General features: G+C 53.9%; 1 protein-coding gene across 2 annotated transcripts in view; it reads left to right on the top strand.

The window, feature by feature from the left end:
- RALB (RAS like proto-oncogene B) overlaps positions 1 to 15,283 on the top strand; it is a 69,854-nt gene that overhangs the window by 10,036 nt on the left and 44,535 nt on the right. The window lies entirely within an intron of this gene.

Raw genomic sequence — 15,283 nt, forward strand, 5'->3', positions numbered from 1 at the left:
CTGCTTGCTGGGCGCACAGCCCAGTCATGGCACCTCTGTTCTCTTTACTGTAAGATGAGGTGATGCAGGGACTCAGGAGGGCAGCCGTGGGACTGGCTGACGGCAGGCTTGGGAAGCCCTGGAGCAGTCCTGACGCGTGGGGAAGCCGTCCAGAGCTGTTAGCCACCCTCCTGTGTAGAAAGCAGTCTTGCTTCCTTTTATCTTCACGCAGTGAGTCCTTTCAACAGAGCCTGGGCGGGCCGGCTGCCGGCTGCAGTGTTTCCTCACCACCCTGGTCCTTTTCTCTGTCGTCTGCAGCTTTGGAGAAGGGAGTAGGATTTTACTGCTGCTCTGGTGGGACAGTGACTATTTGTGTGTGTACTCAGTTCTGTTCAGCTCATTGCTGCCCCAAGGGCTATAGCCTGCCAGGCTCCTCTGTCCCTGGAATTTTCCAGGCAGGAATACTGGAGTGGGTTGCCATTTCCTCCTCCAGGGGATCTTATTTTTTGGGTCTGTGATAAGAACCTGATGACCCGTGTGAGACAGTGGGGCTTGCTATAGCAGTCGGTCCATGAGGGAGGTGGCAGGGCTCACACAGAAATTGCTGCTGCTGCTCAGAGCCGGGGCCTGTCTCTGGGTGGCAGAGGAGACGGTGGAGACCCATGGTATCAATGTCCCCACGCCTTGGGCTGGACTCAAGGTTTTTTTTTTTTTAAATTATTGACGTATAGTTGGTTTACAAGGTCATGTTAATTTCTACTGTACAGCAGAGTGACTCAGTTGTACACGTATATACTTTCTTTTTCATATTCTTTTCCATTATGGCTTATCACAGGACACTGAATATAGTTCCCTGTAGGAACCATACAGTACACAACTGCACGGGAGGACCTTGCTGTCTGTCCATTCTGTGTGTAACGGTTTGCACCTGCTCATCCGAAAGTCCCAGTCCAGGCCCCTTCCCTGGGCAACCAGAAGTCTGTCCTCTATGTCCGTGATTCTGTGTGTGTCTTATAGACGAGTTCATCTGTGTTATATTTTACATTTCACATACGAGCGATGTCGTGATATCTTTCTCTGGCTTGCTTCACTCGATGGGACAGTCTCTGTGTCCGTCCGTGCTGCTGCAGGTGGCATTGTTTTATCCTCTTCTGTGGCAGAGTGACAGTCTCAAGCTTTTAGTTTGCACTAATCCCTTGTTTGGACACAGCTGGACTCCTCTCTTAAGATAAATCCTAGCAGACACTTAGAGGGCCTGTGCCGGCCCAGGCGCATCGCACAGGTGGGCACAAGTGTCTGACAGTTTCAGCTTTGGGGTCACGACCTCCCCATCTAAGCCCTCATAGGACACCCAGGAGTGCTGACTCAGCAGTTGGGTTGTGGAATCCAAAGCCCAATTGATGTGGGGCTCGAGGGGAAGTCGTCTTCCAGCGGCATGGCCAGACCTTCGCACTCTTGTGAGATGGGAGGTGCAGGGTGTGTGCTGTGGCTATTGCTTGGGATCGGCTGCTGCCAAGCAGGCTGGGCCCCCCACCCCCGGGATGCCTTATCCCCCTCAGCCATGCCCTCCACCCACCCAGAGCAGCAGGGCTGAATCCGGGCAAGGAGCTCTCCAGGCAGCTGGGCCTCCGCTGTGCATTCCCCCAGACTCACGTTTCTCGTGTCCCAAGCAACAGGCGCGCCAGCCCAGGCAGTTCCAGGGCTGCTGGATCGCGTGGTCAAGGTGAGGGCTGAGGTACCAGCTAAGGTTAGAGCCAGGTGCCCAGGGAGCCTTGCGGCAGAGGCAGTGGCGTGCTGGCCGCCCGGCCTCCGTGCTGGCCGCCCGGCCTCTGTGCAGACCGTGTCTGGGGCTGCCCTCTGATGGCTCTGGGACACGTGCAGGGAGCATGACTTGGGACGCCCCCAAATTGTAACAGGCCTCCTCCGTCTATGGTCGTTCCCTTTGGGTCCTTCCTTGGTCACTGGGCTGACGGTCACTGTCCACGTGCAGTGGGGGCATGTACTCCCTGGCAGAGAGGTGGGGGTGCAGGGGCTTCTGCAACCAGTCAGGGGGCTGAGCTTGTTGAATCCGGAGCTGGGTACAGATGGTGGGTGGGCCTCAGAGAAAGTCCACCGGGCCCACCCTGGCTCATGCCTGTGTACAGATGGGTACACCCCCCCCACACACCCCTCATAGGAGCTCTGACCGCAGTCACGAAGACCAGAGCCGACGATGAGGGAAGCTGAGTCAGTGGTTACCGAGCGTGGGAGGACTTCTGGGGGAGGCAGAGATGGGCTGTGGAAGGGTGGTGAGAGTGGCTTTGCCTTCCAGAGCCATCTCTGGAGGCTGGGATGTTCGGGTTTCCCTGCTGGCCCCGCAGCCCCCTGGGCAGGGTTTTCCATGTGGGGTTGTCAGCAAGGGCTCCCCAACTCTGAGACACCACCTCCCACTGCCCCGACATTGCCCCGGGTCCACAGCACGCCATCCTTGCCCTGCTGGACTGGCGAAGCCGCCCTGCCCGCCCCTTCTGGGCCGCCCCGCCGCCAGCCTTTGTTCCTCTCGGCACCGGCCGGGGCCCTCCTCCTCTCTCACCCTTGTGTTTGGCAGGATCCTCTTGGCTTTTTCTTGCCTGGTTCTGCAAAGCTCCACCTGTCATGGGACACACCTGGCCACCTGCTTCATTCTGCTGCGTTTCCACTTTGCCCAGAAGTCCTCTGAAAGCCTCTCCCCATTCAGGGCCTTGGTTTCCTGCTCTGTAAGACGGGACAGTACCATGTCGGGGATGGAGTATGAAGATGGTTTGCCGTGACCTTCGTGGAGGCGCCAGCACACAATAGGTGCTGCTAAATAAAGCCGTCAGTCTTCCCTGCTCTCCACCTCCGGCCGCTCCCGCGGAAGACACTGGACGAGCGGGCACCTGGCCTCTCCGGGCACTGAGGAGCAGACAGTGGGGCGCTCCAGGGAGGCAGGGGAGGCGGAGGGGCATGAATGGCAGGGCGCCCTTCCCGGTGCTGGGTGCTGTCGGAGCAGCCGGGAGGAGGCCGGGAGCTGCGACTTTCCTGGGAGACAAGGAGGTCATGGAGGTTGTTGGGGGGGCAAGGCCAGGCCTTGATTGTGGAGGGCCAGGAGGGAGTGGAAGGAGGGGAAAGGGGAAGAGGCTTTGGGAGAGACTCTGGTCCAGGCCTCCCTGCCCCCATCACCCGTCCTGGGATGAAAAGGGGAGCATTTGGAGATGTCTTGCACTCGGACTGGGGAAGGAAGATGGAAGGTCTTTCCTCAGGACCCCAGCTTCCCTTCCCCTGTGCCCGCCCACTTCCTTGGGTTGAACTCCAGTCCTACCCCAACCCCCGTCTGTCTGTCTGTCTGCTGGGTGCCGGCTGCTTTCCCTCTGCTTTCCCTGCTCTCAGCTTCCAGTGGGCAGAGCTTTGAGCAGCAGTCACGTGGGGAAAGGGGAGGGGGCAAAGCAGGCGGCGCCTTCCATGGGCCCCACTCCCTGGGTACCCCCCGCCCCAGGGGCCTGAATCCCCAGCACGATGCCCAGCCACTGGCCTGTGGTCGGCATAGCATCATGAAACGACTGCTTGTTGGATGCTGGAGTCTCCGGGTGTTCAGTGAGTGCCCGATCATGCCCCTCTACCCCTGCCCCTCACGTTTGGGGTCCAGGATTTGGTGGGGGCAGGAGCGCCGAGCCTGGAGGAGGTGACTGTCTCCACCCCCATCAGGTTATCTTTGGGCGTCTCAGCACATTCCTGGAGGCCGCGTGCTAGTGGGTGTGTGGCCCAGGTGCCGTGTGTCTGAAGGTGGAGGGGGTGAGGGGGCGACCACAGGAGCAGCCGTGTCGCTGATCCACGTCTGAAATGTGCTGGCCTCCTCCAGGAAATGGTTCACTTTCCTTCTCACTGAGTTTGGCAGCCTTTGGGGAATTTTGGGAGGGAGGGGGGACCCTGGAAGGAAGCCACCGGGGGACCCTTTGTTTCCTCAGAAGCCCGAACACAAAGAAAGGATGAAGTGGAGGTGGGGCTGCAGAGGGCTTGTTTTTTCCCTTCAGAGCCGGCCAGCCCGAGTCAGAGAAGGAGGGTGTTATCTTGTAATCTAGCGCTTTGTTCCTTCTGATGCTCTGAAGGTAGAGGGGGATTTCAGCAGCTGGGGGTAAGAGTGGGCGGAGGGCAGTTTCTGTGTGAAACAGAGGCAGGCGGGTGGGTGCTGCGATGCCAGGCTTCATGGTGCCCCTGGGGTTTAGGTGTTGGCCTTCTCACAGGGAGACGCCCAGAGAGATGAAGGGGCTTGCGTGGCATCACACAGCAGGTATTGATAGGGCTGGGCTTTGAACCCAGGTCTCCATGGCTCCAAAGTCCTGCTGAGGCATCCCCCTTAATGTAAGGAACAGCAGGATACACACAGGCCCCCTTCCCAGTCTTGTTCTGGATCATTCCAGGCCTTCCCTCCATCAGTGTTTACCTTGACCACATGCCAGCCATGGTCGTGCCTTCTGCCCCGCGTGCGGCTAGCTTAGTGAGGGGGTGGCTTCCAGGCGTCGAGTGTGAGTGCTGGGGACTTGGGGAGATGCTGTCCTTGTGGTGGGGCTCCCAGCTGCCACTCAGACTGCTTTTGGGTGGGACAGGGAGGGCTTAGCTCCAGGGGGAGCGAGAAGACCTCTCTGGGGAACCAGGAGCAAAGTCAGTGGTCCCCCAGGGAGAGAAAAACCTGTTTGCCTCCCAGGTACCCAGAGGACCAGGGGAGGAAGCTCAGGACAGACTCTCAGGACTAACAACCACAACTCCCTGCTGGGAGCAGGTCCAGAAATGGGGGGACTGGCCCCCTCAAGCCCCTAGGACGACTGCTCTGAAAAAGAAAGTGAGTGTGGGTGAGGCTGTGGAGAGAATGGAACCCTCCCACACTGTTGGCAGGAATATGAAATGGTGCAGCCACTGTGGAAAAGAGCATGGGATCCCTCAAGAAGTTAAAAAGTACTGTGTGATTACAATTCCACTTCTGAGTATGAAACCGAAAGATTTCAAAGCAGGGTCTCAAAGAGATATTTGAACGCTGTGTCCACAGCAGCGGCATCCATAATAACCAAAATACGGAAGCACCCCCAAGCGTCCACTGTTGGATGAATGAAATGACCATATACATATATATGGTTATTATATGTATGTAATAGAATACTACTCAGTCTCAGAAAGGGAATTCTGACACATGCTACTACATGGACGAACCTTGAGGATGTTAAGGGAAGTGAAACAAGCCAGTTACAAAAGACTGACACTGTAGGATTCCATCTACACACGACCCCTCATGGGCGTCAGATCCATAGAGGCATAGCTCCCCCTGGAGCTAAGCCCCAAGGAGGGTGGGAGCCAGGGGCTGGTGGGGAGGAGGGTCCTGGGAGCTCCTGTTTAACGGGAAGTGTTCTGGCCATGCAGGATGGAACGAGTTCTGGAGATGGATGGTGGTGATGGCTGTACAAGAATGTAAATGTGCTGAGTGCCCCTGAACTGTGCACTTAAAAAATGGTTGAGATGGTGAATTTTACAGTGTGTATTTTGGTTTTTTATGTTTTGTTTTTTTTTTTGTATGTTTTGTCTTTTCTTTTTTTTGGCTGTGTGGCATGTAGGAGCTTAGTTCCCCAACCAGAGATCAAACCCATACCCGCTACACTGGAAGGCAGAGTCTTAACCACTAGACCACTAGGGAAGTCCCCTATAGTGTGGATTTTACCACAGTTAAAAAATAATAAGTTAATTCAAAACAAAATATAGGAAACGGATGTGAACCAAGGTCTCCTACAGGCCAGATTGGCAGTGAGCTCTCTGCATTGTGTTACTCGTGTTAGCTGACTCTCCTGCAGACAGGAAAACTGAGGCTCAGAGCCCTGACACGTCTTGCTTGAGGTCCCTCGGCTCGGCTGCAGCAGGCCAGGATCTAAGTCAGCCTCGCGTTCTGGCTGAGAGCTGGCTCCAGCGCATCACGCTGGGCTGTAGCATCAGGCGCTCAGTCTGCTGGGGCCTAATGATTTCAGCTGGGGCTTCTCCAACCCACAGGACAGCAGAAGAGCACATGGAGACATGCAATTGGTGGTGAAAACGTGTGCACAGATCAGAGGCCTGAGTCCGGGAGAGTTAGTCTTAGAGGAGGGGCTGGGATTGGATGAGACCTAGAGGGCGCCTCCCTGCACCCAGCTTCCCGAGGGGTAGGGCTGCCACACACCATCTCACTGAGCTCCGCTGTCGTTGCTGGGGGGGGCGGATTCTTGCATGCCCTGCGGGGAGTCACTCTGTCCAGGCCGGCCACTCTGGCTTCCCTTCGCAGCAAACCTTGCAGCCGGGGCTTGGACAGCATTGGTGGGTGTGGACCATTGAGATCTGCCCACCCAGAGACCCCGGGGCTTGGGCGGCATTGGTGGGTGTGGACCACTGAGACCTGCCCACCCAGAGACCCCGGGGCTTGGGCGGCATTGGTGGGTGTGGACCACTGAGACCTGCCCACCCAGAGACCCCGGGGCTTGGGCGGCATTGGTGGGTGTGGACCACTGAGACCTGCCCACCCAGAGACCCCGGGGCTTGGGCGGCATTGGTGGGTGTGGACCACTGAGACCTGCCCACCCAGAGACCCCGGGGCTTGGGCGGCATTGGTGGGTGTGGACCACTGAGACCTGCCCACCCAGAGACCCCGGGGCTTGGGCGGCATTGGTGGGTGTGGACCACTGAGACCTGCCCACCCAGAGACCCCGGGCCTTGGGCGGCATTGGTGGGTGTGGACCATTGAGACCTGCCCACCCAGAGACCCCGGGCCTTGGGCGGCATTGTCACATTTTGCAAGTAAAGATACAAGATGCCTAGCTGATCTTGAATTTCACCAGTGAATAATTTGTAGCATAGATATGCTCCCAGTATTGCATCTCTAGTTGATGTGGCAGCCATAGTACTCTTGGGACTTTGTCCACTGAGGGAGGGGCAAGTGAGCGGATGCTCTGGGTGTTCCAGATCAGGGGCCTGCTGGCGTTGGTCATCAAAGCCTGGGCCCAGCCTGTCACAGCTCTGCTGAGACAGCAACAGACACCACCCCGTGTGAGTTGACAAGGCGGACAGCAGGGGCCCTAATCACTTAGGTATGAGTAAGATGGGCCATAGGCCACGCTGCTCTGCGAGCCACGTGGGGCCTGCAGTGGAAGACTGGCACTGTTGAAACGTTGGGGGTCTGTGTTTCCGACGCTGGTCGCGGCATGTGTCTTCTCTGTTATGTGTCTTTGTCTCCCGCCTGTCTTCTCAACACCTCCAGACAACCCTCTGGCTGCCCTTCTCTTGTGTCCACCAGCTCACACCTACCTCATCAGGGTGTCTCCAGTTCAGTGAATGGCACTCTCTCATAGTGGAGCCTCCTAATCGTATTCCTCCAATCCCTCCATTCCCTCATCCACACACCCAGCCATCTGCCCACCTGTCCATCCACCCAATCAATTGTCTGTTCATCCATCCATCTACCCATCCCCCCATCGAACCACTCATCCATCCATCCTCCCACCCATCTACCCACCTATCCATCCACCTGGCCACCCATTCATCCATCCATCCTCCCATCTATCCACTCACCCATCCATCTGTGCACCCACTCATCTGCCCATCCCTCCATCCACCCATCCATCCTCCCATCCATCCATCCATCTACTCATCTACCCCCCCATCTATCCATCCATCCATCTACCCATCCAGCAGATTCATCCACCTACCCTCCCATCCATCCACCCATCCATCCATCCATTCATTCATCCATACAGCCAGCCATCTACTCATCTACCCATCCATCTACTCATCTACCCGCCCATCTATCCATCCACCCATCTACCCATCCACCCTTCATCCACCCATCCTCCCATCCATCCACCCATCCTGCCATCCATCCACCCACCCACACACCCAGCCATCTGCCCACCTCTCCATCCAGTCAATCAACTGTTCATCCATCCATCTATCCATCCACCCATTCATCCACTCATCCATCCATCTACTTATCTGCTCATCTACCCATCCCTCCATCCATCCATCCATCTACTCATCTATCCATCCATCTATCCATCCACCCATCCTCCCATCCATCCACCCACCCACATATCCATCCATCTGCCTTTTCATCCATCCATTAGTTAACGGGCATTTCACTGTAGCAGGCACTTTGATGTTTAACATCTCAGCTGTAGGAGGGACTAAAGGAATTAATATTTAAATGTAAGTGGCTGACAACAGCCATCAGACCTCCAGTGAACCGAAGGACCTGATCTCCCATGTTTCAGCACCAGGTCATCTGGGGAGAGATGGCAGCCACTCTTCCAAGGAAGCTCCCAGAGAAGACTTCAGGCTGTGATGAGATGGGAGCAGAATACTGTGGGGCCAGGAGTCTTGGGAGGCCTCAGCAGCAGGGAGCTAAGCTGGCTCTGCCAAAGGTGTGGTGTCCCCCTTGTCTGGGCACCCCCGGGAGGGGTGAGAGCACAGGCCGTGAGGGACACTGTTCCCTGACAGCTGGTGCCTGGTGGAGCTCTGGCCCAAAGCAGGTGCTCAGCAGACGAGACTGTCATCAGACAGGAAACCGAGATCCAGAGAGGGGAGGTGACTTGTCCACGGTCACATGGCCTCGCTGCCACAGGACTGGGATAGAGAGTGTGTGGACTCGGCAGGCACAGCTGGTTTGAACTCTCAACCTCACTGACCTACCTGTGAATAGGGACCTCACCTCCCTCTTGGAGTGTGCTGCAGGAAAGATGCCGAAGGGGAAGGGCGTTGTGAACCGCTCAGCCCAGGACCTGGTGATGTGCTCGCCTGCGGGGCAGGGCAGGGCCCCGTCTCGGTTGAGAGGCTCCCCGTGGCCTCACACCCATCCCTGTGGCTTCCCCAGGTCTGGGCCTCATCTCCTGCCTGTCTAAGGTGAGGGCAGCGGCCCAAGGGGCAGAGGGCAGGGATCTGGCCTCGGGCCGCTTGACCCGTCCTGTGTGCAGGGGTCCGCACAGCCCCCGAGTTGCTTGCTGCGGAGTCTGGCCCGCGCGTCACCCACTGTGGCTGTATTTGCCTCCTGCGTGGGTTCTGGAAGGGGGTCCCAGGAGTGTGACTCGCCATCTTGTTCTTCCCTAGCCGTCCCAGTGGGGGCCCGGCCTCCCTGGGAGCCTGCAGCTTTACAGGGGCCATACTCACCTCATTGCCACTTTCATTTTGTTCCTGTCTACCCAGTTTCTTCTTGGCCATTGTAAAGAATTAAAACTCCCCAGAAAAATGGATGCTAGAAAAGGGACTTTTCCCCAAGCCCCAGCCCAGAGATGTTCTTTTTTGGGCCATGCTGAGACCAGGGCTCGAACCCAGGTTCCCTGCGGCAGACATTGTAATATTTTGATGGTCTTGCTTCTGGAGGAGAGACTCGGGGCTGGGGGTGATTCTGCAGATAATAGCTTGCTTTCTTTCTAAAGCAAGGGTCTCCCAGCTCAGGGGTCCCTTATCCCCTGCCAGTCACCCCCACATCCCTCAGGCCACTGACCTGGTAGCCCTGTCCTACTTTCTGGAGCAGCTGCAGGGAAGAGATGGGGCTATGCATAAAAAAGAAAAGCACATTAAAAAAGTGTTCCATGAAAGAGTCATGGCCGGGGGTGGGGGATTGGCGTTAGGGGTGGGAGGGGCAGAGTGACAGTGTCTGCAACAGCAGGTTGACTGTGGGGCCCCTCACCCGCTGCTGGGCCAGGGGCTGAAATGCAGTTCCAGCCCTCTCCCAGGAGCAGGCAGGTGGTGATGAAAAGGCCGGGGGTTCCCTGGACCACACTGCTGGGGCCGCGGTGGGGGGGTGGGAGGAGGGAGGAGGGGGCCCCCCGCCAGGATTGCTGTGATTGCACTGGGGCGAGAACAGAGCCGGTCAAGGCCAAGCACCAAGCCTGGCTCTTCCCCTTGGTCCTGTGGGCCCCTGAGGCCCAAGGTCCTCATCTGTAAAGTGAGGAACAGCAGCCCCATAGGCCACGGCAGAGGGCATGAGAGAGCGAAGGGCAGGCTCCGCAGTGCAGGCCCCTAGCAGGCATTGAGTTGCTGGAGAGGAAGGACTTTCCTTGGCCCTTTTAGGTTCTGGTTGGCCTAAGAGTTAACTAGAGATTAGCAAGAGAAATGAAATTTAATTACGTACATACAGGGCCTCTCTACACATGTGAAGCCCCAGAACAAGTTAGGTAGTTGAGGGTTATATGCCATTCTAGAGGAGAAGGGGTAGGGTGGGGACTTCAGAGAGGAGGAAGGTGGTTTATAGGAAGATGAAACGAGCAAAAGCTGGTAAACAGATGCCTGCTGGGCTGTGCAGTGACATAGGGACGCAGCGGTCCTCTGTCCTGTTACGGTTTTCTATAGCGATGGGTCATCCTGCGACAGGTCCTCCCTCTAAGTTTGCTTTTGGCCATGCCGAGTCTTCGCTGCTGCAGGTGGGCTTTCTTTGGTTGTGGTGCGTGGAGGCTCATCTCTGGGTGTGGTGCACAGGCTTCTCATCGTGGTGGTTTCTCTTGTTGCACAGGCTCTAGGGCACGTGGGCCTAGTAGTTGCGGCTCGCGGGCTCTGGAGCTCGGGCCTGGTAGTTGCAGCGCATGGGCTCAGCTGCCTGGTAGCATGTGGGATCTTCCTGGACCAGGGATCGAACCCCTGTCCCCTGCATTGCAAAGCAGATTCTTAACCATTGAACCACCAGGGAAGCCCTATCTAAGTTCTTTTAAGCAGTGAGGGGAGGGTCAGAGTCTTTTGGGCCTTGACTGTTTTTAGCTCAAAATAATCTTCAGGCCAAAGAGACACACTTTGGGTTGGCAAAGTTTGCTCCCCTACATAGCTGACATCACTTACTTCCTCATCCCTCTTCCTCACTCAGGCTTTGGTGTCCTCGCGTCCTTCTTGTCTGTCTGCTTTGCTGCCCAGAGCTGGCTCGCTCCATGGGTCTCATGCAGATCAGGAGAATGTCTGGGCTGGGAGAGAGGCAGGGCGTGTTCACCCTGTGAGAAGGGGCTGGCTTCCTGGGAGACTGTGGAGGGTCGAGCTCAGCAGAGGATGCAGGCACTTGGATCTCATTTTCTCTCTCCCTTGTGGGCCTTAGCAGCACCCTCCAGGGCTTTTTCTCTGGTTACCTGGAGGTCAGTACTGGATCTTGGCAGTGGTTTTCTGTGCAGAGTTTCAGAAGCACAGAGCATGTGTCCACAAAGTTGGAAGGGGAGAGCATGAGCTGGCATGTGGTGGGGTTTAGCCATAAAGATGAAGACATTACTTAATGACAAGACAAACTTGTCCTCATTTCTAGGGAGCTAGCTCATGGTAAGCTGTGATGGCAGAAAGATAAGTGCAGCTGATTCAACTATTCAAAATAGCAAGGATTCAGTATTTTTCTAACGTGTTTCCCATGTGGATTAATTTCTCTTGGAAGATGAAAACATCTCCCCTAGCTAATTCCCAGCAGAGCAATTCCTGGGACACCTGGTTAGTTCCTGCAACTGAGCTGGAGCTGTAGAGACCACATAGGAAAGTGGTAATGGGGAAAGAGAAGTTCTAGATAAAATACTTGGCAAAAGTGGTCGAGACCACACCTGGGAAGTCTTTTTTCAATGACAGGAACTAAATTGAACACCAAAGTCAAGATTTTGAATACATTTGGGAACCAGGGACTTTTGTTGGTAGCTACCAGCAGAAGGCTACAAGGGCAAGAAAGCTTGGGACTACTCCCCAGGCTTTGGGAAAGGATCCTAAGAATGCATTACTGGCACCTTGAATGAGAACCCAGGAGCTTAAATCTTTTCCCAGGGAGGGATAAGTCACTCGATCCTAGTTGTGTAAACTAAAGATCTCTGGTCCTTCCCTAAAAACTTCCCATGGCCTAAGACTTCAGCTTTTGGTTTTAGACGATGCAAACCCCCAGGAAGGAGTGGGTACCCACGGAGCTGTCTTCGGTCATTTATTCCTGCATGCAAATGAGCCCATGAGACCTGTTCCTGAGAAGAGGATGAGGTAGCAGGAAGCGCAGGGCACTGAGAGCTGAGGACACAGAGGAAAGATGATGCGAATGCTGGAGATGAACCCCCGTTTGGTTTTGCTTTTACAATAGATTCGTCCCGCAACCGTCAGTGGGTGAGAATGGCTCTTCACCATCTACAGATCAGCAGCTCCCCTCTTTTTCCTAGTGGAGGTGGTCACCAAGTATCAAGGGCCCACAAGGATGGAGGAGCTTGTCAGACTCTTTCTAATAATATCATCTATTTATGTAACACGGCAGCTCATGGGAGCAAGTCTCTTCTGCTGGCTGATGTTCTAGGAAATTGGCCAGCTGCTCCATTAACAGCCTCCCTCCTCCTGCCTGGCTTTTGAGCACCCGTCTCACTGGGGTCAAGACATCTCTGGGGGTCCCAACTTCTAGCCTTGCCTCTGCTTTTTCTGGGAGTTGGCCGGAGGATCTTCTTTTTCGTCTTCAGTACTTTTGCTCCCCTCCTCCTTCAGTCTTCCCAAGTCTCCTGAGGCCAGATTTCTCTTCCCACCTGTGGCCCTGTGGACCTCACTTTGTCTGGACCCTAGAACAGCCTTCTAACCCCGAGGCCCACATCTGCCCCTTCTATCCCATCCTCTACACAGTAGTGAGAGTGGTCTTTCCAAAACCTAAATCAAAGCATGTCAGCCTCTGGGCTTGAAACGCCTCAGTGGCTCAGAGTCACAGCTGGAATAACTTCAGTCTCCGTAAGACCTAGACGCCCTGCCTCCCTCTGCCGTCGCTGTGGGCTCACTTCCCTCCTGGCCCACGGCGCTCTCTCTGCAGCCCCCACCCCGGTCTGTTGTCAAAAGGACCACACTTTTTTCTGCCTTAGGAGTTTGTGTAGCTTGTCATTCCTCTCAAAATAGTTACTCCTTCCCCTCACTCCCAACCTTTCCTGGGATTGATTCCTTTGCATCCTTCAGGTCCTAGCTGAAATGTCACCTCCTGAGAGGAACTTTTCTTGATCACTCAGTCTAAATTAGAGTTATTTATCTAATTTAGTTTTATTATTTAGTTAATAATTTAATTAGTTATCTAATTTATTTATTTATTTTTTTTAATTTAATTTTTTTTTTTTTAGTTATCTAATTTAAATTAGAATTATCTGGGATTCTCCAGTCGCTTGTCTGTTCACTGGTCCTCTCATTTGAGTCGCTCACCAGTACCCCCCAGCCTGGTACACATCAAGGCCTGGCACCAGTCAGAGGAGGCTGAGCTTTGCAGCCAGAACAACCACCCACCAACTCTCAGTACCTTCAAACCACAAAGGTTTATTTCTCAGCCACGCTAAATGTTCATCGCGGGTTGGGGTAGGGGGTCAGGGGGTGGGGCAGGGGCTGCTCATTGCAGGGGCCTGGGCTGATGGAGCAGCCACACTCCCAGACATTCCCAGTGGCCATAGAGAGGCGTCTCTCATTGAGAAATTCTCCACCACCAAATGATGTGTGTGTCACTTCCACTTCCAAATCACTGGGGAGAACTCGGCACGCAGCCTCACTCAAGCACAGGGAGTTGGAAGGTCAAGCCTCCCCAGCACCCGGGAAGGAGAAGTGGAAATGTACATCAGACGGCGCTCAAGACTCACACAACACTCAAGTGATGCTTTTGGGCAGGGGGTGCGGGGAGCATCTAGAATGTTCTTTCTAAAGCTGAGAGTGGCCTTTCAGGGTCCTGCTGGGGACCTTGTATCCCTGCTGTTCAGGCCCCTGGTGTGTGGGGAGTCAGGGTTCCGTCAGGAGAAGCTCAGCAGACAAGGGAATCCCCTGAGGCCTGACAGGAGCAGTCTCAGAGCTTCCAGGGCCAGTTACCTCCCAGAGCTCATCCCCGCTGGGACGTGTTCCCCGGCTGTGTCCTCTGTGAGACAGCTCTTCCTAAAGGCTCCTATAATAGCCTTGAGTGTACATCTAGGCCTCTGGTGGCCATCACTGTTGCAGCTAACATTTGTTAAGCATTCATCAAGTTCCTGGCACTGTACTGAGAGCTACACAAGTAGCTGCGTTTACACCCTCACATCTGCAGGGTGCAGGTGCTGCTCCTGTGAGGGTGGCGGAGGCCAGCTTCCTAACTAAGTCACTGCGAGTTTTGTGATTGAGCTTTCCCCTGAATCTGATTCTAAACCTGTGCACTTAGTCACTACTTCATGGTAATGACTTCAAGTTTGCGTCTGATTCCCCTATAAATACTAGACAGCTTCTGTTAATTTTTAAAAGATTTTTTTATTTTAAAATTTATTTTATTGAAGGATAGTTGATTTACGATGTTGTTTTAATTTCTACTGTGCAGCAAACTGACTCAGTTATGCAGTTACATACATTTTTTTCATATTCTTTTCCATCATGGTTTATCACACGATATTGACTATAGTTCCCTGTGCTACACAGCAGGCCTTTGCTGTTTATCCATTCTGTATATAAGTGTTTGCATCTGCTAACCCCAGACTCCCACTCCATCCCCTTGGCAACCACAAGTCTATGTCTGAGTCTGCTTCTGTTTAGTAGATTAGTTCAATTGTGTCACAAATTTAGATTCCACATATAGAAGTGATATCATGTGGCATTTGTCCTTGACTTACTTCACTCAGTATGATCATCTTTATCCTTTTTGAGAAGTCTTCTACCTTATCCCTCATAGCATCCAGCAGAATTTCTGTCATATAATGAGCAGGCAATATAAGACTTTATGGAGAAGGAAATGGCAACCCACTCCAGTATTCTTGCCTGGAGAATTCCATGGACAGAGGAGTCTGGTGGGCTACAGTCCATGGGGGTCACAAAGAGTCAGATACAACTGAGCAACTAACACACACACACAAGACCAATGTGTATGAGAAGGACAAAACAGACTATTTAAAATAGTAGGGTAACACTAGGATATTCTGGTGACATTTTGTTGTTGTTAAGCCCCTTACTTAAAGACTAAGTAAAAGCTTCTGTGCTTTTTGCTTCAGCTCTTGGTAGAGTGCCTGAATCTGTTTGTTGCTTATACATAGCAATTTAATCACAGCACAAAGCCTCTCACATAATACACACAGCACCCTGATGTATAATTATCAGCAAGGAAAGAATTAATTATACCGATGCTAGCTACTGTGGATATCAAATTGAACAAGAGATAGTTTCCATCCCTAGAGATGATGGAGGCGGTCATTTAAACAATTAATTACCATAGGGTGTGTGATGGACATGCTGTGAGCTTTGTGTGGGATCAGTGGGGCCATAAGTTCTACGGAGGCAAGTGGAGTGAGGGTAGGACTCAGCTCTAGGAACGGGCGGTTAGGAAAATTAACCCAAACCCTATTTGGATCGAAAGAAC

Source organism: Cervus elaphus, chromosome 33 (assembly GCF_910594005.1).
Source record: "Cervus elaphus chromosome 33, mCerEla1.1, whole genome shotgun sequence".
Lineage (NCBI taxonomy): Eukaryota > Metazoa > Chordata > Mammalia > Artiodactyla > Cervidae > Cervus > Cervus elaphus.